The 26,735-nt window shown below is 46.3% G+C and overlaps 1 protein-coding gene across 4 annotated transcripts in view; it reads right to left on the reverse strand.

Annotated features, from left to right (window-relative positions):
* The window catches only part of LOC127574678 (anion exchange protein 2-like), a 202,320-nt gene that overhangs the window by 140,358 nt on the left and 35,227 nt on the right, over positions 1 to 26,735 (reverse strand). The window contains exon 1 of one of the 4 annotated variants that reach the window (XM_052023923.1): positions 18,819 to 18,961. The exons of 2 other annotated variants lie outside the window; for them this stretch is intronic. The gene's annotated coding sequence lies outside the window, so the exon portion shown is untranslated. Of the gene's footprint in view, positions 1 to 1,363; positions 1,380 to 18,818; positions 18,962 to 26,735 lie in introns of those variants that run through there. One more of the 4 variants, XM_052023926.1, reaches the window with a different exon arrangement.

Raw genomic sequence — 26,735 nt, forward strand, 5'->3', positions numbered from 1 at the left:
GAGTGAGAGTGAGTGTGTGTGCGAGAGAGCTAGTGCGAGGGTGAGATAATGAGAGTAAGAACGAGTGTGGGTGAGAGAAAGTGAGTGTGAGTGTGTGTGTGTACCACACTTTCTGGGGGGGCCAAGGAGACGTGCTGTTGGAGGTTAGTTCCAAGGGATGGAGGGAGAGCATTGCCACACTGCCAGAGGGGCAATGTCAATGGTGCATGGTACAGAGAGAATGACAACGTATAGCACTGTCCCAGAGGTCAGTACTCCAGGAGTGGGCTGATGTAGGATGGGTTGGGCTAACAGTCTGCTGATTTCTTCACGAGAAATAAAACTGAGGCTTCCTTGGCCCTCTAATGTGCATTATAAGGTCCATTGTTCAAGACTGCAAAGGCATGGGGAGCCTTACACAATAATTATTCCTTGACACATATACCATAAATGCAGATCATTTAGCCACAGACACTAGCAACACAGCACTTAGCAGTGTCCCCAGGACGACCAGAGGAATTGTGCAGATGGTAATAAGTCAGATGTTTACAGTCCTGGGACAAATCAGTAAATGACAGAGCACCACTTGACAGATCACTTTCACTTCCTTTTGTCACACTGACTGCTGGATGACAAAAAGAAAAAAGTAAACCATTTTCACATTGAAATGATAGCAAAAATCTGTTGATGCTGGAAAATCTGAAATAAAGAATGCTGAGGAGACTCAGCAGGTCGGGCAGCATCTATGGAGAGACACAGATATGATGTCTTAGTCAGAGACCTTCATCACCACTCAGTTCCGATGAAGGGTCATAAACATAAACTGTTAACTGTTTCTCTCCCCACAGCTGCATATCCCCGGCATTTTCTGCTATTATTTCAACTATTTCATTTTTACATTGCTGCTTTCCTGTTTATAGTTTCAAAGAATCTAACACCACAGAGTGAATGGAGAGCCCAGTCAACTCACAGCTCAACAACGGAGGCCGGATGCTGCTTCCCCTTTTCTAGTAGAATAGTGTTTCAGCAATGAAGAGGGACTGGATGGGCCATGGAGCAGAGGAACTGAGGGGTGACGTGTACAGGATGAAGAGGGTCACTGATGGGGTAGATAGTGAGAAACCTTTCCCCATGGCAGAGATAGCTATAACCAGGGGGTGTAGGGTTTAAGATAAGAAGATTTAGAAGGGATCTGGGAAAGAATATATCCCCAGATGATTTGGGGGACCTGGAACGCACTGTCTGAGGGGGTGGTGGAGGCAGACACGTTTAACAGCAAGTAGCATCTGGAAAGGATAAAGCATTATCCATATTACCTTAAATTTGCCATGGTCTCTTTCCCAACCACTCCCTCAACCACATGTTGAATGAAATTCTCCCTTACCTCTCAGTGACAATTCTGAACTAGCCTTAGCTCACCACCGATCCCAATCACATGAAGACACCTTTCATTTTTTTTTATCAAAACCTCTGTAGCTTCACTTGCTCCAGTGGACCTCCTCTAGTCCTTGTCTGCTCCTGAAACCACGTCTCGCCTCGCCTTCCTCCAACACTTGGAACGCAGCAAGCAGGTGACTAATCACAGAAGGCTGATTTTGCAGGAAGGTACCCGATATTTTCCTCTCCTTCTGGCGATATTCAGATGGTAAGAAAATCCAAAAAGATCCAAAACACTGAGAAAGCTTCAGGCAAGTGCTGTGATCCGGACTACGACGCTCACACTGAACAATTTTATCTTTAAGACTGTCAAATCCACTTGCTTGTAGAGAGCAGTATGAGTGCCATCACGTTGTCTTCCAGCAATGAGCCAGCATCAACACTTCAGCCCGGAGACAGATGATTCAGAGTTGTGACTCATACTCACAGAACACCCGAAAATATCTGGTGACCACAGGGACAGCAATGAACCACGTCAGATTAGGAAATGTTTTGAAGCTTTACAGCTTCTCCTCCAGAACTGATCATGGAAAAATAACATCAGCAAAGTAAAAGTTGCTCCATTTCTACAGCAACCTCTGTAGACCCAAGACAGCATAAAGTGCTTTGGAGCCGGTTTCCTTTAGAAGCATTATGACTGCAGGAATGTGGGAACTACCGTGCCAATTCGAACACAGCAAGTTCTCGCAAACAGCTCACTGATCGCCTCCACCTACCAGCTTCTTGCATCATTCTCACTCTCCCCCCACTCCCTATCACCACCTCACTCCCCCCCCCACCGCCAAAGATCCACCTCTCGCTCCACCCCTTCCCTCCAACCTTTTTATATTGGCCATCTCCCCTCTTTCTTTCCAGTCCTGATGAAGGGTCTCGACCCAAAACATCAACTGTCCATTTCCCTCCATAGATGCTGCCCCCGACCCGCTGGAATTCCTCCTGACTTTGGAATGTGGGAACAAACCAGAGCACCCGGAGGAAACGCAAGTGCTCACAAGGAGAATATGCAAACAGCACACAGACTGTGAGAAAGAGATACAATCTGTAGTTCACAAAGGAGGCCAAGGATAATGTTAAATTGAAAAGTAGGGCATACAAAGTGGCAGGGGCTGGTGGTAGACCAGAGAAATGGAAGTTTTTAGGATCCCATAATGAAAGATTAAAACATTCATAAGGGAGAAAATTGATTTTGAGGATAAACGTACATAATATCAAAACAAGCATGAAGAGTTTCTATGGAACCATATACATTAACATAGATGTGGGAACTTAAGGGAATGAGGCTGTTGAATCAATAACAGGAAACGAAGAAATAAGAGATATGATAAATCAAGTTTTTGTATCTGTCTTCACCACGGAGGGCACGACAAATATCCCTAAAGTAACAGATGGGCTAATTTCAAATAACAGGGAGGAACTTGGAAAAGCCCAATCATCTGCATGCAGAATTTGGGCTGAAGGGCCTGTTTCTGTGCTGTATAACTCTCTGACACAAGGGATATAGTGTCAGTGAAACTCACGGGGGCTAAAGGTGGACAACTCACCAGGACCCGATGGCCTGCACCCAAGTTTTAATGGAAGTGGCTGCAGAGATAGTGGATCCTTTGGTTGAAATTTTTCAGAACTCGCTAAATTCCAGCAGGGCACAAGAAGATTGGAGAACAGCCAATGTGATTCCCTTGTTCAAAAAGGGAAGAAGACAGAAGGTGGGGAACTACAGGCTAGGTAGGCCATTTAGTTTAATCAAATCTGGTCAACGTGGTTTTATGAAAGGTAATATTTTGAGGATGGTTGTTGGAGAGGAACCTGTAGCTGTCGTGTGTTTAGATTTCCAAAAGGCATTCGACAAAGTGCCACGTAAGAGGGTAGTGCATAAACTTAGAGCCCAAGATATTGGAGGAAGTGTCTTAGCATGGATTTAGCACTGGGAGTCTCATAGAAAACAAAGAGTTGGAATAAATGGGTGTTTTTCAGACTGGAGGGACGTAACTGGTAGAGTACCCCAGGGATCGGTTCTTGGCCCTCTATTGTTTACTATTTATGTTAATGATCTGGAGGAAAGAAACAAAATGTAATACCACAGGGAAGTGCATTCCAGGTAGACAATAAGGTGCAAGATCATAACAAGGTAGATTGTGAGGTCAAGAATCCATCTCATTGTATATTGAACAGTTCCCTTATGCGATGAGATGGACTCTTGACCTCACAATCTACCTTATGACCTTGCACCTTATTGTCTACCTGCACTGCACTTCCCTGTAGCTGTGACACTTTACTCTGTATTCTGTTATTGATTTTACCCTGTCCTACCTCAATGCCCTCTGTATAATGAATTGATCTGTATGACTGGTATGGAGGACAAGTTTTTCACTGTACCTCGGTACAAGTGACAATAATAAACCAATACCAATATAGTTTCTTGCAAGTGTCAACATGGGTAGACAAAGAGGTGAAGAAGGTGTATGGCATTTTGCCATTCACCTAAACTAAGAGGTAATTTACTGCAGCCAATGAACCCAAGAGTATGGCTTTGGGGTGTGGGAGGAAACCCACACAGTCATAGAGAGAACGCGCAAACTCTCACCAAACAGCACCCGAGGTCAGGCCCAAACCCGGATCCCTGTAGCTGTGAGGCAGCAGCTCGACCTGTTGTAACACCATGCCGTCTAAACATAAGTTATGTACAGTCCCTGCGTCTCTGTCCCTGCCCTTGTTTACATTCTTATTAGTTCATAATGTCTCTGCTCACACCTCATATCAAAATGAATCATCACAGATCCCAGCATTAAATATTTTACCATTTATTTCCCACATTCCAAACTCTCTACCCACCTGAACTCAATAAATACTGTATAGCTACTGCACTGGCCACAAACTTCTCCATTCCTTTATGGAACAATTCAATCTCATTAGTCAGCCTATTGAGTTCAAGGTTGCAGCTCCTGAGTTACAAGGAGAGGTTGTGTAGACGAGGACTTTATTCCCTGGAAGGTGACCTGATAGAGGTATAGAAGGTCAGGAGAGACATAGACAGGGTGAAAGCACAGAGTCTTTTTCCCCAGGAAGGGGGTGCTAAAAACAAGAGGGCGTAGGTTTAACATCAGAGGCAAGAGATTTAAAAGGGACATCAGGGGCAGCTTCTTCACACAAAGGGTGGTGCATATTTGGAATGAGCTGCCAGAAATAGTGGTTGAGGTGGGCACATTAGCAACGTTTAAAAGCTATCTGGATTGGAGAGGTTTAGAGGGCTATGGGCCAAAAGCGGGCAGATGTGACTAGCTCGCTGGGCAACACAGCATGGACAAGTTGGGCTGAAGGGCCTGTTTCCCTGCTGTATGACTAATGCTTTACAGCGCCAGAGACCGGGATTCAATTCCGGTCACTGTCTGTGAGGAGTTTGTACATTCTCCCCGTGTCTGTGTGGGTTTCCTCTGGGTGCTCTGGTTTCCTCCCACATTCCAAAGATGTACGGGTTAGGAAGTTGTGGGCATGCTATGTTGGCACCGGAAGCGTGGCGACACTTGCGGGCTGCTCCAGAACACTCTATGCAAAAGATGTATTTCACTGTGTTTCAATGTACATGTGACTAATAAAGATCTTATTTAACTGACGTATGCTGACTTTCACTTCAGATCATGGGATTGAGGGCAATGGGGATCTGGCAAAGGGACCTGGGGTAGATCAGCCAAGACGTATTGAATGGTGGGGCAGGCTTGAGGACCCAGTTGGCCTACTCCTGCCCCTATTTTCTTGTCCTCTTGTGATCTTATGTTCAGAATCTCTATCATTTCAACGATCTTAAATTTGATCAGCCTTCAACACTTCAAAATTAGGGAAGGTTTTGAGAGAGTGAACACTGTGAGTGCATTTCCACCAGAACAAAAGGCTATTTTACATATCACCATCAACATTGTAAAACATTCCAAAGTAAGTCAAAGGAGCATTGACAAACCTTTGGCAGTGAGTCACTTAAGGTGACATTTGTACACATAATCAAAAGGTTGGTCAAACAACTAGGTTCTAAGGAGCATTTTGAAGAAGCGGAGAGACTTCATTGAACCACTGAGGCAGCTCAGACTGAATCACTACGAGAAGAATGAGCTAGCCCCTCTCCCCTGGAAGCAGTACCATATAGAATTTATACGGAAAGATTTAAAAAGAATATTTGCAAACAACATGAAAATTGGGAGAGTTGTAGACGTGAGAAAGGTTGTCCAATGATACAACAGGATGTAGATCAGTTGGAAATGTGGGCAGAGAAATGGCAGATCGAGTTTAATCCAGACAAGTGTAGGGTGCTGCACTTTGGGAAATCAAATGCAAGAGGAAAGTATCCATTGAAAAGATAGGGTCCCTGGGTGGCGCGCAGGCAAATGGGATTAGTTTAGATTAGCATCATGGCCAGCGCAGACATGGTGGGGCGAGGGGCCTGTTTCAGTGCTGCACAACTCACAGTTCAAAGTGAATTTATGAAGAGAAAGTCATGTTTGATTAATCTACCAGAGTTTGTTGAGGATGTGACTGGTAGAATGGATAAGGGGGAGTAGTGGATGTGCTCTTGTGATAAGGTTCCACTCAGCAGGTTGATCAACAGTGTTACAGCACAGGCAACTGTGGGTAATGTACTGACATGGAATGGGAATTGGTTACTGGACTGAAAGCAAAGACTGGGAACACAGATCCTTCTCAGATTGGCAGGCTATGATTAGGGAGAACTGTAGGGATCAGTGCTCGGTCCCCAGTATTCACGATCAATATCAACGATTTGGCCGAGGGGACCATATGGCATATTTCCAAGTTTACTGATGATACTAAACTAAGTAGGATTGCGAGTGTTGAGAATGTAAAGAGGCTTCAAGGGGACATGGACAATCTGAGAGTGGGCGGGTGGAAACACAGCAGATGGAACGCAAGGTGGAAAAATGCAAGGTCATCCATTCTGCTAACAAAAATCACATCGACCTGAACAATTTCACTCACTACAGATGCTGCCTAGCCTGTAGAGCCACCAAGTCCCTCCTCACAACTCCAACACCACTGCCATTAGCTCCAGGTCCCAAAGCACACTGACTGACCTACCTAAAAAAGTGTTTTTCTCTTTTTCCATTTGCTTATTACAATGCCTTAGGGTTAGGGTTAGGGTTAGGGTCTGTCCTGCTCCTGGTGTTATGAGACCTTGCACCTTATTGTCTACCTGTAATGCACTTCCCTGTAGCTGTGACACTTCACTCTACTGTTATTGTTTTTACCTGTACTGCATCAATGTACTCTGTACTAACCCACTGCACTGTGTAATGAATTGACCCGTACGATCAGTATGCAAGACAAGCTTTTCACTGTACCTCGGTACAAGTGACAATAATAAACCAACACTAATACCAATATTATGGGATGTGGGTGGCTCTGGCATGGACAGCATTTACTACCCATCTCTATGCCTGGAGAAGATGGGAGTGAGCTGCCTTCTGAAACTGCCACTATCTACTGGTGAAAGTGCTCCCACAGGGTTGATGGGTTGTAGGAGGCTGAGCTTCAGGACTTAGACCCAGCAAATGGCAGAGTACTTCCCAGTCAGGACCGTGTGCAAGTCTGAGGAGGGCTTGTTGAAGGCGACTGTTAAAAGAATGAAATACTTACGTGTGGGAATAGACACAAGGTGGGACAGGACAACGAGCTTCCATCCCCAGACGGCACTAATGAAGACCAGAGTATTTATACGAATCAGACAGATTAAATGAACTGATACCAGACTGAAGCAGAGTTTGTTTTGTTTATAGTCTTGAAACATGATCACTGGTATACCTGAGTAAGTTCACTCATCAGAGCAAAGAGAAATAGGGGCGAGGACATTGACCATGAAAGAGGAAATAGAAAAAGCAGAACCATAATTGCAAAACTGATAAAGGAAAAAGCTGTTTGAAGAACCTTCCTGTCCACTGAAGAGGAAAGACAAGAGGGTGAGAGAGGGTTGGGGTTGGGAGAGGGGCCGGCGCAGAGGTGGAGGGTAAGGGCAAAGGGTGAAAGACAGAAAGTGGAGGTAGGAGGTAAAGGTCCTTTGTGCCTTTGATGAAATACAGCTGAGATTCACTGGATTGATTCCTGGACCCCATGATCTCTCCCCACCCACCTCCTATCTCCACAGACCTTTGACCCCCAATCCTTTCCAACTAAGTATGTTTCCACATTGAGTACAGAAGTTGGGGTGTTATGCTGCAGTTGTACAGACATTGGTGAGGCTGCACTTGGAGTAAGTACTGTGTTCAGTTTTGGTGACCCTGCCATAGGAAAGATGACATTAAGCTAAAACGAATGCAGAGAAGATTTATAAGGATGTTGCTGGGACTCGAGGGACTGAGTTACAGGGAGAAGTTGGGCAGGCTAGGACTTTATTCCTTGAAGCATAGGTGACTGAGGGATGATCTTATAGATGTGTATAGGGGCATGTGTAGGGTGAATGCACACAGTCCTTTCTCAGGGTTGGGGAGTTAAGAACTAGAGGGCATAGTTTAAGGTGAGGGAGAGAGATTTAATAGGAACTTGAGAGGACCTATTCCACCCTCCCTTAACGTGCTATGCCTCTTTCACAGATTGATGCGCATCTCTCTTTTGCTAGACACCATTTAGAACTGTCATTTATTCTTTATTACCTCTCCTTTGTTCTTTTGCCCAAACTGCATCATTTCACACTTCCCCATATTAAATTTTATCTGTCACTTGTCTGCCTGTTCAGACAGGCCTACGTGCAATCTGTTACCGTCCTCCTTAGAGTTTACCACACTTCCAGCAGCCATGTACGTACATCATTAATATATCTCAACCAAAAGTAGTGTCTCCACCACTGACCACTGGGGAAGACAGGCTCTGAGAATCAACCATCCACCAGTACTCGCTGCGTTCTGCCTTGAACCCGTGATTCCATGATGCTGTTGAGCCTTTAATTCTGTGCAGCAGTTCATCAAATGGTGTATAAATAACAAGAACTGCATTCCCTTCTTTAATCTCTGCCACTCATAGAAAAATTTAATCTGTTAGCCAAACAGGATTTGCCTTGATCAAGTATGCTCTCTCCTTTATTACCGTCTCCAAGTGTTGTTTCCTAATTGTTTCTATAGACTTCACCACAATAGGGGTTAAACCGATTGGTTCTGTAGTTTGCCCAGCATGTCTGAACAAGGGTGACATATTAACACTTTCCAGTCTTCTGGCACCTCCTCATTAACCATCAACACAGGTACTCAGGGCTGCGTGCTTAGCCCCCTGCTCTGCTCTCCCTATACTCACCACAGTGTGGCCAAGCACAGCTCCAACACCATCTACAAATTCGCCAATGACACCACTGCTGTTGGCACAATCAGTGATGGTGATGAGCCGGTGTACAGGAGTGAGGTAGGTCAGCTGGTGGAGTGGTGTTGGAACAACAACCTTGCACTTTAACATCAGCAATACCAAGGAAATGATTGTGGACTTCAAGAAGGGGAAGTGAGGTAAACACACTCCAGTCCTCATTGAAGGGTGTGCAGTGGAAAGCACGAGCAGCTTCAAGCTCCTGGGTGCCAACATGCTGGAGGATCTACGCTGGGCACATAGATGAAACCATGAAGAAGGTGCGCCACCGTCTCTACTTTCTTAGAAGTTTAAGGAGACTCTGACAAGCTTCCACAGATGTACAGTGAAAAGCATCCTGACTGGTTGCATGTGTGGTGTGCAAACTCTAATGCACAGGAACTCAAGAGGCTACAGAGAGTGGTGGACTCAGCCAGTTCCATCATGGGTACAGCTCTCCCCACCATCAAGGACATCTATAAGTAGCGATGTCTCAGGAAGGCAACATCCATCATTAAGGACCCCACCCTCCAAGCCATGCCCTCTTCTCGTTGCTGCCATCAGGCAGGAGGTACAGGAGCAGGAACAGCTTCTTCCCCACTGCCATCGGGTTCTTGAACTGACCTGAAAAACCCTAATTCTACCTCGGACTATATTTGCACTGATGTCGTAATGTTTATTTTGTCATGTAAGTTCTGCATAATTTATGTTAATTTAAGTTTATGTAAGTTACGTTTGTCCTGTTTGTAATATACTCTGCTGCTGCTGCAAAAAGCTAACTTTCATGGCATTTATACCCTGTGTATGTTTGTCCTTGACAATAAACTTGAACTCCCTTGTATCTAGGGACAATTGGAAAACTATGGCAAGTCTGTCTCTGACCCAGCCAGGATGTATCCCACCAGCTGACCTTTCTAATATCTCAGCATCAATTTTCAACAACCCATTACTCCTACCACCTTCTACTGAGATTCTACCAGCATCCTATTCCTTTGAGAAGACTAACACTCATTTAGAATTTCATCATCTGAATAAAATGTAAATGAAGCTACTTTTACCCCCTTGGTTGAATCTAAATGATCTCTGCACTGTTTTGAAAAGTGGGGATTTATCTGTGGAGTCTTTGCCAATATTTCTTTTTCAATCAACATGACCAAAACAAATTATCTGGTCATTATTACACTCTGCTGGAGGAAGCTTGCTATGATAAATTGGCTTTATAATTCCCACGACTGTACTTCAGGAGAGCTTCATTAGCAATAAAACATTTTAGGATATCCTGTAAGGAGCACGAGAAGAGTGACAGAAATGAATGCCTTTCTTTACACTGAGAATAAAACTCTCCAGGTTGCACAAGAGACAAGGAGGATTAGCGGATATGAGCTTTTAGGAGAGGTTGGACAAACTTGATTTGTTTCCTCTGGAGCGTCAGAGGCTGAGGGGCAACTGATAGAAGTTTATAAAATTATGAGAAGCATACATAGGGTGGATGGTGGGAATATTTTTCCCAGGGTAGAAATATCAAGTACTAGAGGGCATGCAGTTAAGGTGAGAGGGGGAAAGTTTAAGGAGATGTGCAAGGCAAGTTTTTTTTTTACACAGAGTGGTGGGTGCCTAGAACAGGCTGCCAGCGGTGGTGGTGGAAGCAGATATGATAGTGGTGTTTAAGAGTCTATTAGATAAACACATGAATATGCAGGGATTGGAGAGATATGGATCACATGCAGGCTCAAGAAATTTAGTTTAATTTGGCATCATGTTCGGCACAGACACGGTGGGCCGAAGGGCTTGTTTCTGCATTGTACTGTTTTATGTTCTAAAAACAGAGAGAAATAAGAGACAGCTGCCAATCGTGATGGGATCAAGAGGTTTTGCTTTATTCTGGGCCGCTGACAGGATCTGGTTTGAGTGATTATCGTGTTAGGCCACCAGAGGGCAGCTCAGTCAACCAGAACAGTGCAGTACTGGACTGACAGATAGGACAGAGCAGGGAAGGACAGCAGAGTACCAGAAGGATCTCTGTGACAATGGGGCAGCTTCATCAACGCTGTTATTGGAATCAGATTCCCACAGTTTAAACTGCATTCAAATTCCCTTTGCAAATTTTCCTGGTGGGATTTGAACCAACAACCTCTGGGTTTCTAGACCACAATACTCTACCACTTAGTTACTGAGTCCATTCTGAGGCACATTCCAGGTTATTCAGAACATCTTGACAACAGATAGGTTAGAAATGGTAATAACATTCCATTTACCCTGACCCTCAACACTGGTGCTCCTCAGAACTGTGGTCTCAGTCCTCTGCTCTACTCCCTGTATGCCCATGATTGTGTGGCCAGATACATTGCCAACTTGATCTTTAAGTTCACCGATGACAACACTGTTATCGGTCGGATCAACAACAATGATGAGGTGGAGAACAGGAAAGAGACTGCAAACCTTGTGTCATGGTGTTGAAAGAACATCTAGCCCTTAACATCAGCAAGACGAAAGAGCTGGTTGTTGACCTAAGGAACTGGAGGGTGAACACAACCCTGTCCCCATCAATGGAGCTCCTGTAGAGATGATCGACAGTTGAAGTTCCTTGGCATCTGTATCATCAGCAACCTCATCTGATCCCTTCACACTGATGCGGTGATCAGGAAAGCACATCAGCATATGTACTTTCTTAGGTGTTTGAGAAGATTTGGCATGTCCATGAGAATTCTCTCGGACTTCTACAGATACATTATAGGAAGTATCCTGACGAGTTGCACGGTACGGCAACTGCTCTGCTCTGGACCAACAGAACATGCAGAGAGTGGTAAACACAGCCCAGTCTGTCACAGCTCATCACTTCCTTCCATCCAGCCCATCTTCACCGTGCGTTACTTCAGGAAGGCAAACAGTATCATCAAGGATGCCGTCCATGCTGGCCATTCCCTTTTCTCTCTTCTACCTTCTGGGAGAAGATACAGGAGCTTGAAAGCCCGGATGACCAGACTCAAGAACAGCTTCTTCCCCACTGCTGTCAGACTCCTGAACCAGTCACCTCTTTCACATCCCCTTCCCAGTGGTGCTGTCACGTTCTCGGACTCTGAACTCTACTTCTCTTGGTTATCCCGTTATTGTCACTTTAGCATTTCTTTGAGCACTGTTTCAGACTGCACTGCAGTCTTTACACCATTCTGGTGTTTTGGGCTTGTTGCTTAAATTATTATTACCATGTACACTGTTTACTCTGTGAACTTCAGGCCACCAAGGAATTTCATTGCACCCTGGTGTATATGACAATAAATTAATCTGAATCACTCAAGATATTCAAAACAAAACCAGTTTTGTCCTGAAGTGGAGTTGATGCGGACTGGTGCACTGAGGGAAGCGAGGGGATCTGGGGACAGTGTGAATGCAATGGGCACAGCAGGCTCAGGGGGTCATACGGTCGAGCCCTGCTCCTAGTTCTCGTGGTTTCACAGACAGTATACCAGTCGATGTGAACAATAATCTTGGCTGAAGCAGAAAGTGTGTTTACAAAACACCACTTCAGTTTGAGCAGAGTTTGCATAAAGTTCGCTCTCTATAAAGGCTGACCTGAGGACACTTTATACTGGCAGAACTAATCTCACGACAAAAACACAGTCAGACAGGAAAAAAGGACCTGCTAACTCAGCCACTTTCATTCTGGAGTGTACTTCTTCCGGAGTCTCGGCATCAAGGATGGCTTGTTTCCACCCTAGCTCTGACGAGGGGAAGATGCCTGTGCAGGAATTCTTTAAGTGTGGGACAACCATGGAACCGGATCTACCACAGGGTCTCAACAGAACAAGGTCTTTGCTAAATGGCAAGGAGGTCGCCAACAACTGGAGACCAGATTCCACTGCACAAATGGACCATACACACACACGCGCACATGCAGCCACCCACAAAATTTTGCCTACACCCTCTTCGTCATCCTCCACCACCACCCTAATTCACCCGCCAACAGACTTTATTCCCCCCTCCCTCTGTCCTCCATCCCCAACCTGCCTTCCTTAGGATCCCCCTCCCTTATACCTATTCCCTGCTTTCCACCAGCCTCCCCTCACCAGTCTGCCCATCGTTCCAGCTGCTAGCCCCTTGCTCTCCCTCAGTGCGAGGCTGCCTACTGGACCACCAACTGCCAAGCGCCGTCCCCCACACTGCCGGCAGCCTACAGTCCCAGCACCCCACACCCCCGGCAACCCACCACACACTCCCCGGCAGCCCACCCCACCCCATACCCCCAGCACCCCACCCCACCCCTCCCCCCCGGCAGCCCACGCCACCCCATACCCCCAGCAACCCACTCCAACCCCCCCACTTATTCCCCCCCCTCCCCGGCAGCCCACCCCACACCCCCAGCAGCTTACAGTCTCAGTACCCCACACCCCCAGAACCCCACTCCATACCCCCAGCAACCCACTCCAACCCACCGGCACCCCACCCGATCCCTCCCCACCCCACACCAAACCCCCAGCACCCCACCCCACCCCACATCCCCAATACCTCACACTTACACAGATCCTGTTTGAATCTAATTCTACTGTCCTTTCTGAAAGCAAATTTCAAGTCACTGACTCCCTGAATGAAGAACGATTTTGTCAGCTCCTTAGATCCCTCCTCTCTGGTTTTTGACCCTCCCCTGGTGGACATTTACTCTACCTGGACCCTTAACTTTGAACATCCAACAAATCTCAGCCTTCAGAGCCGAGAGGAGATCAGCCCTCAGCTTCTCCAATCAATGAACATAATTGAGTTCCTTCTTGCCCTGGGCCGTTCTAGTTCATCTTTCCTACACTCTCCTTATGGTCTTCACATAACAAATCCACACTGATCATCCACAAAAAAACTCAACCGTTCCAAAGGTTACCACATTGCAAGTTTAGCAGATGCAACAGAGGGCAAGTTTCTAGTTTTTGTTTTAAGGTGTGGGAGCACTTCACTGAGCAGGAGGGGAATTCCAATCAGGCTGAGCCAATGGGCACTTCCTCAACAGATGAGATCCATGGTTTGCAACTCCCCACATGACAGGGAGGCAAATGAAAAATGGCTCTTGGTTTCAGCAGCCCACATCATCAATTTAAATTAAATAGGATTCCGCTCCCAAATTAAGTAATAGATACAAATACGAGGTCATGTAAATAATTACTATCTGGCTGAGTGTCAGGAGATGAAATGTTAAACTGCATTAAACTTTAAACAGAATCCTTCTCCACAGAGCTCATCACTGGTAACTACTGGGAGAGCTGGGAACAGGGAAGAGAGGTGGGAAGGGGGGCTCTGGAGGGGGAGAAGGTGGTCAGAAGGTCTGGGCAGGAAGTTGTTTTTAAAGGAAATCTTTCCAACAAATTCGTGGTTAATCTTCCACCTCAGCAGTATTTTCTGCCCAACCCCCACATCCCTTGATTCCTCCAAAATTCAGAAATCCTCACTGACTGATCCTCCCCAGCAGTCCAGGCTAGAGAGTTCCAAAGATTCACCACCCTCTGAGTGAAGAAAGTAATCCTCAGTTCAGTCCTAAAGGGCTGACCCCTTATTTTGAGTCTGTGACCACAACCCCAAAGAGGACCAGAAAGTAGCCAATGTTTGTTTAAGAAGGGCAAGAGGGATAATCCAGCAAATTATAAACCAATGAGCCTTACGTGAGTGCCAGAGAAATTATTGAAGATGCTTAGGGATAGGATCTACTCACGTGGAAAAGCAAAGACTTATTAGGGATAGTCAGCATGGCTTTGTGGAAGGAAGGTCATGTCTTCCAACCATGATTGAGTTTTTGAGCAGCTTATTAAGAAGATTGATGAGGGTAGGGCAGCGGATGTTGTTTACATAAACTTTTGTAAAGCTTTCTACAAGATCCCTCATGGTCGGCTGATTCAGAAGATTAAGGCACATGGTGTCTTGGTAGGTTGGATTCAAAATTGACTTGGCCAAAGAAGGCAGAGAGTAGTGGTGGAGGGGTGTTTTGCTGACTGGAGGTCTGTGAGCAGTGGTGTTCCACAAGGATCAGTGCTGGGACCTCTGTTGCTTGTAATATGCATAAATGTTTTGGACAAGTATGTAGGTGTGCTGATTAATAATTTGCAGACAACACACAAACTGGTGGATTGTGGACAGTGAGGAAGATAGTCATAGATACAGCAGGATATAGATCAGCTGGAAATACGGGTGGAGAAATGGCAGATGAAGATTAAAGAAGACCTGAGTGGCGTTTTTTTCAACACAGAGGGTGGTGGGTCTACAGAATGAGCTGCCAGAGGAAGTGGTAGAGACAAGCACAATTACAAAGTTTAAAAGACAAATGGACAGGTACATGGATAGGAAAGGTTTAAAGGGAAAGGGGACTAACTCAGATAGACACCTTGGTCGGCATGGACAAGTTTCCATGGTCTGAAGGGCCTGTTTCCATCCCGTCCAACTCCATGACTCCTACCACCAACCCAATTCTGTATCCAACTGGCTGCTCACCCTGGATCCAATGTGATCTCGCCTTCAGGACCAGCCAACCATGCGTGATCTTGTCAAAGACTGCGCTAAAATCCACGTAGACAATGTCACTGCCCTGCCCTCATCAATCCTTTTGGTCACCTCTTCCAAAAACTCAGTCGAATTCGGGAGACACCACTTCCCATGCACAAACCCACGCGGACTAACACGAATCAGTCCTTGCCTTTCCAAATGCAGGTAGGTCTTGTGTCTTAGAATCCCTCCAGTAACTTTCCCACTTCTGATGTTAGGATCACCAGTCTGTTGATCCCTGGCTTGTCCTTGCAGCTCTTCTTGAATAAATACATAACATCAGGCCCCCTCCAGTCTTCTGGTACCTCGCCCATGGCTAATAATGATACCAGTATCTCTGCCAGGGCCCCAGCAATTTCTTCTCCAACTTTCCTAATGCCCTTGGAAAGACATGATCAGGCCCCAGGGATTTATCTTCCTTTACGGGCTTTAGGATCACTGGCACCTCCTCTTTTGTAATGTGGTTATGTTCCAAGTCATCACTATTCTCTTCCCTGAATTCCTTAGCTTCCATGACTTTTTCCATGGTAAATACAGACAAGAAATATTCATTTAACATCTTGTTCATCTTCTGTGGCTCCACACATAGATGACTGTATTGATCCTTAAAAAGGGGCATATTCTCCCCCTTTTGCTTTTAATATACTTATAGTCAGGAAACAAAACAATGCCATCACACCACCACATGCTTTCCTGTATGCCTCTGAGATTTGGACACCTCAAAGCACTGGAGAGATACTCCAAATTCACTGGCAGAATAAGTGAACCAACCCTCACCAATTTTTACAGATGCACCAGAGAAAGCATCCTATCCGGATGCATCACAGCTTAGTGTGGCAACTGCTCTGCCCAAGACTGCAAGAACTTGCAGAGAGTTGTGAACGCAGTCCAATCCATCACACAGACCAGCCTCCCCTCCACTGACTGTCTACACTTCCCGCTGCTTCAGGAAAGTAGAAACATAATCAAGGACCCCACCCATCCTGGTCATTCTCTCTTCCACCAGGCAGAAGATACAAAAGATTGAGAACACGTACCACCAGGCTCAAGGACAGCTTCTATCCCACTGTTATAAGACTCTGGAGTGGACCTTTCATACAATAAAGATGAACTTTTGATCTCTCAGTCTACCTTGTCATGGCCCTCGCACTTTATTTGTCCACTTGCACTTCACTTTCTCTGTAACTCTATATTCTGAATTGTTATTTTTCACCTTTTATACTACTTTGATGTACTTATGTATGGAACGATCTGTCTGGATGGCCACTGTGGAACCTTTGAGAGGGTTGTGAACCTGCCAAAGGTTCACAACCCTCTCCGAGAAGAAGTTCTTCCTCAGTCTGGTGCTTGCCTCGGTCGGGTCTCAGTCTACCTCCAGGCTCCAATGCCAGAGGAAACATTGTCTCAATGAATACTCTGGCAAGCCCCCTCAGAATGGTTTAAATTACAATGAGGTCACCTCTTATTCTTCTAAATTCCAGATTATAGGTCAAATCTGCTCAATAGATTCAGGTCAATCAGAAATTAATTGCTGCTTGGTCAGTGAACTACACAGACAAGGCGGCTCACCAGATTCATGTGGCAGTTCAAAAGCACCCAGCATTAAGAACTGGCTTATTTCTTGAAGAATATTTCATAGCTATGACAAAATATAATAGTTGTAACATGTCATCTGTGCACCAAGCATTCTGTTTGATATATTACTGGAAATAACAGGAAGAAAGGTTTTTCAAAAACAGGCTACAACTGTTTTACTAACTACACATGCGGCTTTTATATTACCATTAAGTCCTCTGAAGTCATTCTACATTGGAAACATGCTATCCCGAATCAGGACATTTACCTTCTGAAGATAGACCCTAACCCTCTTTGCTAGCTAAAGGCTATCTCCAACACTGATCACGCTCTCTGCAATGATGCACCTCTCAATGTTATAGTATTACACGTGATACTCCCCACAGATACTGCTCAACCCACCGAGTTCTTCCAGCAAACTGTTTGCTGCTCCAGATTCCAGCAACTGTAGTCTCTCGTGCCTCTAGTTATGAGTAAGCTGGCTTCTGCACAAGCTCCTCTTGAAGATCAGCATGTGATGACTGAAACCATCTCCCTCAGATGCTCCTCATTACTGGACTCAGTAATCTGGTTGCTGCCAAACACTGCTCCACTTACCAGATCCCGCTGTCCTCAAGACGTCATGAAGTTTTTGCCCCCAGTCAGTTTAGACCCAATTTCCCCAAGTAACACAATAACTAATAGGCAGTCATTCCCTTCAGGCTTTCTGGCCAAAGTCAATCAGCCTCAGACACTGGTCTCTCAGCACAGGACAACAGAGTTCCAACCCTGGGACCCCACCATGCAGCCATACCAGCACCTCAATCCACACCAGTACAACCACAACGTTGCAGCAAGCTGGCCAGTCTCAACAAATACAACCCAGCCGACCCAGAGCTTCAAACACCTTCTGTATAAGAATAGCTGAGGGTTTGAGAGGGATCCATCAAACTGCACACTTGGCAGCGTAAACCAGTGACCGCACTCACTGTGTCCACCCCAAACCACACAGTGGGCAGTGTAAACCAGTGACCGCACTCACTGTGTCCACCCCAAGCCACACAGTGGGCAGTGTAAACCAGTGACTGCACTCACTGTGTCCACCCCAAACCACACACTGGGCAGTGTAAACCAGTGACCACACTCACTGTGTGTCACCCCCCAAACCATACACTGGGCAGTGTAAACCAGTGACCGCGCTCATTGTGCGTCCACTCCAAACCACACAGTGGGCAGTGTAAACCAGTGACCGTGCTCACTGTGTGTCACCCCCCAAATCACACACTGGGCAGTGTAAACCAGTGACCGCACTTACTGTGTGTCACCCCCCAAATCATACACTGGGCAGTGTAAACCAGTGACCGTGCTCACTGTGTGTCCACTCCAAATCACACAGTGGGCAGTGTAAACCAGTGACTGCACTCACTGTGTGTCCACTCCAAACCACACAGTGGGCAGTGTAAACCAGTGACTGCACTCACTGTGTGTCCACTCCAAATCACACAGTGGGCAGTGTAAACCAGTGACTGCACTCACTGTGTGTCCACTCCAAACCACACAGTGGGCAGTGTAAACCAGTGACCGCACTCACTGCATCCACATCGAACCTTGGTCTCCCATTACTGCAAAATAAATCTCACTTGACCATTCATTCATTATCTTCGAATTTTAACCAGCCATTATCAGAAATCTCTGACACAGTAAGACAGGAAAATGATTTTTACTCAAAGGCACAGCAGTCGACCTGACTCGTGCTATCACACCTTCAGTACCTTCTGCACAACAGCTCAGTTCACCCACCACGGGAACTGCTGTTACTTTATACCCTCTTTGTATAAATTTCATCAGCTGCAATTTTGCAATGATTCTTTTCACTGATTTAAGTGGCTTCAATTAAAAGCATTAATCTGGACGATTCCAGCTCCACTTTTGATTCATCAGGTCTTAAATTACACGCAGCCCCGAAGCCATTGTCTAACAAATGCAATAAAAAACTCTTCCCAACAGCTACTAACCTGTTAAAGAAACGATTAGAGATTGAAAACCTGCAGAAGGTCACAAACAATCACCATCAAAAGACTTAGAGCAGGTCAGAAGAACCGAGCAAGGAAAGAGTGATCGACTGAGCTGTGGGAAGGCAGCCACAGGCATATCGAAGGAATCAGAGTGAACCAAGTAGGAACTGAAGGCTGTGCCAAATATTCAAATTCCTTCAACTCAACATGATGATTAGATCAACTTTACTGCACCCACATTCTCACATGATTCTTTCAAAGAATTACTCAGAATTGCCACAGACAAGCGAGACTGTTACAGAACTACACTGCACATCTGAAAACCTCTGGCAATAGGAACTCAACCAAGAAAGTAAAAACTAGCAGCAAGTGAACTCGGAGTACTTCCAACACCGCCACTACCCGCAGCCCCACCCTTCACACCCCTCCCCCACACCCACCCAATCATACCCCTCATAGAATCACACAGCATGGAAACAGGCCACTCGGCCCACCATGTCCACACCCACCAGTGGGCACCATCCGTATTAATCCCATCTTCCATCACTTGGCCCTTTGTGCCCAGGTGATCTAAGTGCTCATCAAGACTCTTCTTAAATGCTATCAGTGACTGTTTCCACTACTCTCTCTGGCAGTGTATTCCAGGTACTCACCACTCTCTGGGTGAAAAAGGACCCCCCTCAGATCCCCCATCCCTTAACCCTAAACCTGTGTCCTTTATCTATCTCTGATATAGGGAAAAGTTTCCTGCAGCCTACCCTATCTATGCCCCTCATAATTTGATACAGCTCAATCCTGTCCTTCCTTAACCTCTCTCGGCTGCAGGAAGAACAGACCCAGGCTCTCCAGTCTCTCCTCATAACTGAATGCTCCCTCCCAGGCAATGTTCTGGTGAATCTCCCCTGCACCCTACCGCACACCTCACCTACAAGCTACAGCATCCATCCACACCACATCGGAATCAAATGATCCAACCGTGGCCGATCTCAACACCATTTATGAATCTGTGGGTTGATTCCCAACAGCCAGTCAGTCAGACAGGCAGTCAGACCCGCTGCCCAAGCAGATCCCGTTCCCTGGCCAGCACACAGCTACAGCATCCCAAGCCGCTTCACAGGAACAATTAACACACAAAATCTGGAACCAGAGTGAAGAAAGGAACCAGAGTGAAGAAAGACATATTCAGCAGTTTGAGGCAGGTACATTAGATTGGTTTAAGAAGTATGTGGACAGGTTCATGGATGACAAGAGTTGAGAGGGACATGGGCCGTGCTGGGAAATGGGATTAGCTTGAATATACATCTTGGTTGGCACAGACATGTATGGGCTGAAGGGCCTTTTTCCATGCTGTATGACTTTTGTGGCTGGAGGTATTCAGGGAGAGGCGTAGGGCACGGTAGTGTAGCGGTTAACATAAAGCTATTGCAGTGCCAGTGATCGGGGTTCAATTCCCGCCGCTGTCTGTAAGGAGTTTGTACATTCTCCCCGTGACTGCATGGGTTTCCTCCAGGTGCTCCAGTTTCCTCCCACGTTCCAAAGACATACGGGTTAGGAAGTTGTGGGCATGCTATGTTGGCGCCGGAAGTGTGGCGACACTTGCGGGCTGCCCCCAGAACACTCTACGCAGAAGATGCATTTCACTGTGTGTTTCGATGTACATGTGACTAATAAAGATATCTTATCTAGTGTAGCGGTTAGCATAACACTATTACAGTGCTAGCAATCAGAGTTTAATTCCCGCCACTGTCTGTAAGGAGTTTGTACGTTCTCCCCATGACTGCATGGGTTTCCTCCGGGTGCTCCGGTTTCCTCCCACATTTCAAAGACGTAGGGGTTAGTAGGTTAACATGGGTGTAATTGGGCGGTGCAGGCTCGTTGGGACAGAAGGGCCTGTTACCGTGCTGCATAAATAAGTTTTTTTAAAAAGGTTAAAACGCTACAGGACAGAGTGAACCCATTGCACCTTTTAGAGCAAAGCATTCAGTTCCACCCGTTCTTCTTGCATAGTCCTGCAACATGTTATTTATGTAAAAGCATGCATGACTGGAATGGAGGTAATCTCCGTCTTGGTGTTCAGATCCTAGGACACACCTTCCAAAACACAAAGCTTCCACATGGAAGAACCACAAGTACCACAAAGTAAACAGCAATACCTGACCACAGATAGGGCGAGGAAACAAATGTCTTGTCAATGGAAAAGACAACCACAGAAATCAGTGTAGAACCAGCATAGTGTCGCCATTTGAAAAGGAATAGGAAAAGATTAGATTATCTGATCCGTGCCAGCTAGTTCCCAACAACTCAAGTTCAGAAAGCGGTCAGATCAAAGGAGGCTCTGAGGTCCTGGAAAGAATCAGTCGGACTGATGCCAGCCAGCACTTCACCGAACGAAGGGGAGTGGAGATCAGGACAACCAGCTCAGTCATCTGTAGGTGTTCAAGGAGTTGTTTACAAGGTCAACAGGGATATAGCTGAAGTAATTCACAGCTGAGTCTGCGATGCTTGTCAGCAATATGTTAAGGAAATATATAAATACAAGACCTGTCACAACCAGAACAAGCAGCACATCCTTAAAATTAGAGCGAGGCTGATCGAGGTGATGTCAGGCAGCAGCTCCTCACACAAAGGGAGTGGATTTGGAAGCCTTCAGTCTGCCCCACCATCCAAAACAGGGCTTTTGAGGCTGGCGGTCAACCATCACGGAAACAGGCCCTTCGGCCCAACTCGTCCATGCTGACCAAGGTGCCCACCTGATTTCAAAACTGAGGCTGGTAAATTTTAAGTTATTAAGTAAATCAAGACTGGTAAGGGCAGCTAAGATTAATTTGAGCCATCTGCAAACTGACCATGCAGCTTTCCCTCAGTACCACCCCTCCGACAGTGCGACATCAGTACTACCCACCCCCCAACAGAGTAGCACTCCCTTGAAAATCAGTCAGTGAGGATTACCTACTCTGACCAAAAGGCATGCAGTCTGATCCATGGTCTCCCAGCTGTAACGCATGGCAAGAGGACACCCAGACGCTGCTCCCTCCATTGACCAGTTACATAAGCACGCAGGAACGTGACTCATTGCTTTTGCACACAGTGTTCCCAAAAGTTAAGTTTCTATTTGAATGCAGAACAGAAAAACATTCATCAAGTGATAATTATAACAACTTCTATTTATATGGAGCCTTTAATGCAGCCAAACATCCCAAAGTACTAGGGAGGAGTGTGGTTGGTATATACTGAGCCACCTCGGGGACAATGGGGCAAATAACTGAAACCTTGGCTGATGGGTAGGCGTGAAGGTGTGCCCAAATGGAGGAAGGAGAGATACAGAAGCAGCGAGGTTCAACAAGGGAATTCCAGAGCTTTGGGCCTTGGCAGAATAAAGACACAGCCGCCAGAGGGGAAGTGATTAAATCAGAGGTGACCAAGCGGCCAGAGTTTCAGGAGATAGAAATCTTGGAGGATTACGGGGCTAGGAGTTACATACTTTGCTGAGGGATTGGAGGTCAGAGGGTTATGGAGATAGGTGGGGAGTGGGGGGGATATCATGGGGAGATTTGAGGCAGTACTTTATCTAAAGTCAGTGGACATCAACAAGCGCAAGGGCGATGGTGAACAGGACACTGGGGGTGCTCACCCTGGACAAGCCAGCAACAACTCCAACAACCCACTGAGACAGCACTGCACAGAGGGACCTCTGCACTGTTGAAGGGGCAGTACCAAGAGAATGCTGCACTGTCAAGAGGGTACTGGACTGTTGGAGGAATAGTCTTTTGGATAAGACTGAAGCAAGCTCCTATCTCCTCTCTTGGGCAGCTGAAAAGAATCCATGACACAATTTTAGAAAAATGGGAGATCTTCAGAGCATCTCAGCTAATATTTGTCCCTCTGCCAAAATCACTTTTTAAATAAACAGATTAACTGTTCATGCATCCCTGAACTTGTTTCCACTGATCTTTTACCAAAGGATCCTTCTGGATGGCTGTGAGCAGAGACTTTATTCCCACCCATCCTGGGTCCAATTCAAACTCAGGAGTTTAAGGATTAGTGTCATAACCCATCACATCTCTGAAGCACACTGTTGCTGAAATTGGAACTTCCACTTTAGACCCAGACCAGTGGAAAATTCTTTCGTGGCTTTTCAAACTGAAGTTCAGGGAAGGAGATTTCAATTCACCTGAAGCCAAGAACATGAAGTGTTGCCACCACGATCGAGGGCATGCCTCATCCTTAAGCACATCCCCATACCTCCCTGTGTTTATGCTATACAGGCATGCAGTTTCTATCTTACGTGCCAATGAAAATTGCTGCTGTGTAAAATTACATACAAATTATATCCCTTCAGGAAGCTATCTTTCCACATCTGGAACAGGTGGGTTATCAAGGGATGTGTGAATAGGTACACAATAAGAAAAAAATGGTTAGCTAAAATTAAAACTCATGCAATCAAAGGGAAGTTGCTCACAGCTTGGAACCTGGTAAGGCGGTACAGGATACAGAGCAGGGACAAGGGATACATATTCAAAGTGGAAAGAAGTGCCATTTAATCGAAGTTTGTTACTGAGAGGTGACACATTAAGTGAACAGTTCTCAACTTGAGTCACTCCACACAACATCAAATGTTGAGAACACTGGATACAGGAACGCCCAATACAACAGATAAGATCTTGTCAGTAACCCCAAACACTTATGTTCCAGAACTAGCCAGACCTCTGGCCAAATTAAAGACCCCACCCACCCTGGACATTCTCTCTTCTCCCCCCTCCCATCGGGCAGAAGATACAAGAGCCTGAGAGCATGTACCACCAGGCTCAAGGACAGCTTTTATCCCGCTGTTACAAGACTATTGAACGGTTCCCTAGTATGATAAGATGGACTCTTGACCTCACAATCTACCTCATTATGACCTTGCACCTTATTGTCTACCTGCACTTCCTCTGTAACTGTAACACTTAAAACACTAACAGAATGCAGAATAAAGTGCACTATAGGAGTTGGGACACTGTGCACTGTGTAATGAATTGATCTGTATGAACTATACAAGACAAGTTTTTCACTGTAACTCAATACGTGACAATAAGAAACCAATTTAACCAATTATTCCCATACATTCAAATGCTGGCATCCACCCAAAAATGTGGAAAATTCTCAAGGCAGGTCCACTCCACAAAGAAAGATTGAATTCAACCCAACCCAACAAGCTACTACCCTCGGTATGTTCTGAGAGTTCCTCAGAGCAGTGCCCGAGGCCAAACTATCCTCAGCTGCTTCACCAATCACCTGCAATCCCTCCATCAGATGTGGGAATGTTTACTGATGCATGCATAATGTTTAATTCCACTTGCAACTCCTCAAAGAATGAAGCATTCAACAAATATGTGCAACAAGACCAGAGCAACATTAGAATCATAGAGCAACACAGCATGGATACAGGCCCTTCAGCCCAATGAGTCCATGCCAACCACGGTGCCCACCCAGCTAGTCCCAATTTCCTGCGTTCGGTCCATATCCCTCCAAGCCCACCCCTCCATGTACCTATCCAAGTGCTTCTTAAATGATCCTGTTGTACCTGCCTCACCCACTTCCTCTGGCAGCTCGTTCCACATACTCATCACCCACTGTGTGAAAAAGTTGCCCCTCAAGTCCCTTTTAAATCTTTCCCCTCTCACCCTAAACCTCTGCCTCCTAGTTTTGGACTCCCTTACCCTGGGGAAAATACTGCTACCATCCACCTTATCTCTGCCCCTCATGATTTTATAAACTTCTATAAGATCACCCCTCATTCTCCTACACCCCAAGGAATAAAGACCCAGCCTGGCCAACCTCTCCCTGTAACTCAGGCCCTCCAGTCCTGGCAATATCCTCGTAAATCTTCTCTGCGCTCTTTCCAGTTTAACCACATCTTTCCTATAACAGGGTGACCAAAACTGTACATGGTACTCCGAATGCGGCCTCTCTAACAATTTATACAACTGCAACATAATGTCCCAACTCCTATACTCAATGCCCTGACATGCTAAATGCCTTTTTCACCACCCTGACTACCTGTGAATCCATTTTCAATGAACTATGCACTTTTAGTCCTAGGTTCCTCTGTTCCATTACACTCCTTAGTGCCCTGCCATTCATAGTACAAGTCCTATGCTGGTTTGACTTTCCAACATGCATCACCTCACATTATCTGTCTAGAAATCCATTTGCCACTCCTCAGCCCACTTCCCTAACTGACCCAGTTCCCTCTGTAGTCTACGATAACCTTCTTCACCATCAACAACACCTCCTAATTTCACGTCATCCACAAACATACTGATCAAGCCTGTGCATTCACATCCAAATCATTTATGCAGATGACGAATAACAAGGGTCCCAACACTGACCCCTGCGGCACACCACTAGTCACCGGCCTCCATTCCGAGAAACAACCTTCAACCACCACCCTCTGCTTCCTACCTCTGAGCCAACTTTGAATCCACTTAACTCGCTCTCCCTGGATTCCATGGGACCCAACCTTCACATCCACTGCCCTCCCCTCATCTACCTTTTTGATTACCTCTTTAAAAAACCCTAAATTGTTCGTCAAGCACAACTTCCCACACACAAAGCCATGCTCACTCCTCCTAATCAGACTCTGTCTATCCAAATGCTGGTAGATCTTGTCCCTCAGAATTCCCTCCAGCAACTTCCCCACCACTGATGTCAGGTTGACCAGCCTGTAGCTCCCTGGCTTATCCTTGCTACCTTTCCATTACAATAGCCACTTTCCAGTCTTTGGGAACTTCACTAGTGGCTAACGTTCAAACATAAGCTGATAAGCTGAAAGTATTGACACAAGACGGCAGATTCTGGAAATCTGGAGTAACACACAAAAAATGCTGGAGGAACTCAGCAGGTCAGGCAGCATCTATGGAGGGAAATGAACAGTCAACATTTCAGGCAGAAACGCTTCCATCAGGACTGGAAAGAAAGAGGGCAGAAGCCAGAATAAAAGGTTGGGGGGATGCGAAGAAGCACGAGCTGGTGGGTGAGAGGTGAATCTAGGTAAGAGGGGGAAGGTATCAATGTGGCAGTAGAGGAGGCCGTGGACAGACACGTCAGTGTGGGAATGGGGTGGAATTAAAATGGCTGGCCACCGGGAGATCCTGGCTGTTACAGTGGACGGAGCAAAGACACTCAATGAAGTGATCTAGAGTTGGGTCTCAGTGATGTAGAGGAGGCCTCACCGGGAGCACCGGATGCAATAAATGACACTGGTGGATTCACAGCTGAAGCGCTGCCTCACCTGGAAGGACTGTTTGGGGCCCTGAACGGTGGCGAGGAAGGAGGTTCAGGGGCAGGTATAACATTTGGGATGGTTGCAGGGATAAGTGCCTGAAGGGAGATGAGACAAGCAGACAAGGAAGTTGCGGAGAGCGTGATCCCTGCAGAAAGTGGAGGGGGGAGGGGAAGGGAAGATGTGCCTGGCGGGGGGATCCTATTGGAGATGGCAGAAACTACAGAGAATATGTTGGATGCGGGGGGCTCATGGGGCAGTAGGTGAGGACAAGGGGAACCCTGTCCCTGTTATGTTGGGGGAGGAGGGGGAATGGAGTGAGGGCAGACATGCAGGAAATGGAGGAGATGCAGCTGAGGGCTGCATTGAAAGCAGTGGAAGGGAAACCCTGGATCTCGGATGTCCTGGAATGGAAAGCCTCATCATGGGAACAGGTGTGGCAGAGATGGAGGACCAGAGAGAAGGGAAAAGCATCCTTGCAAGTGACAGGGTGGGAAGAGGTGTAGTCAACATAACTGTGGGAGTTACCTTGGTGGGTTTTAAAAGATGTCGGTATATAATCTGTCTCCGGAGATGGAGACAGAGAGATCAACAAGAGGGGAGAGAGGAGTCGGAGATGGACCAAGTGAATTTGAGGGTGGAGAAGCTGGAAG

Source organism: Pristis pectinata, chromosome 9 (genome assembly GCF_009764475.1).
Source record: "Pristis pectinata isolate sPriPec2 chromosome 9, sPriPec2.1.pri, whole genome shotgun sequence".
Classification (NCBI taxonomy): Eukaryota; Metazoa; Chordata; class Chondrichthyes; order Rhinopristiformes; family Pristidae; genus Pristis; species Pristis pectinata.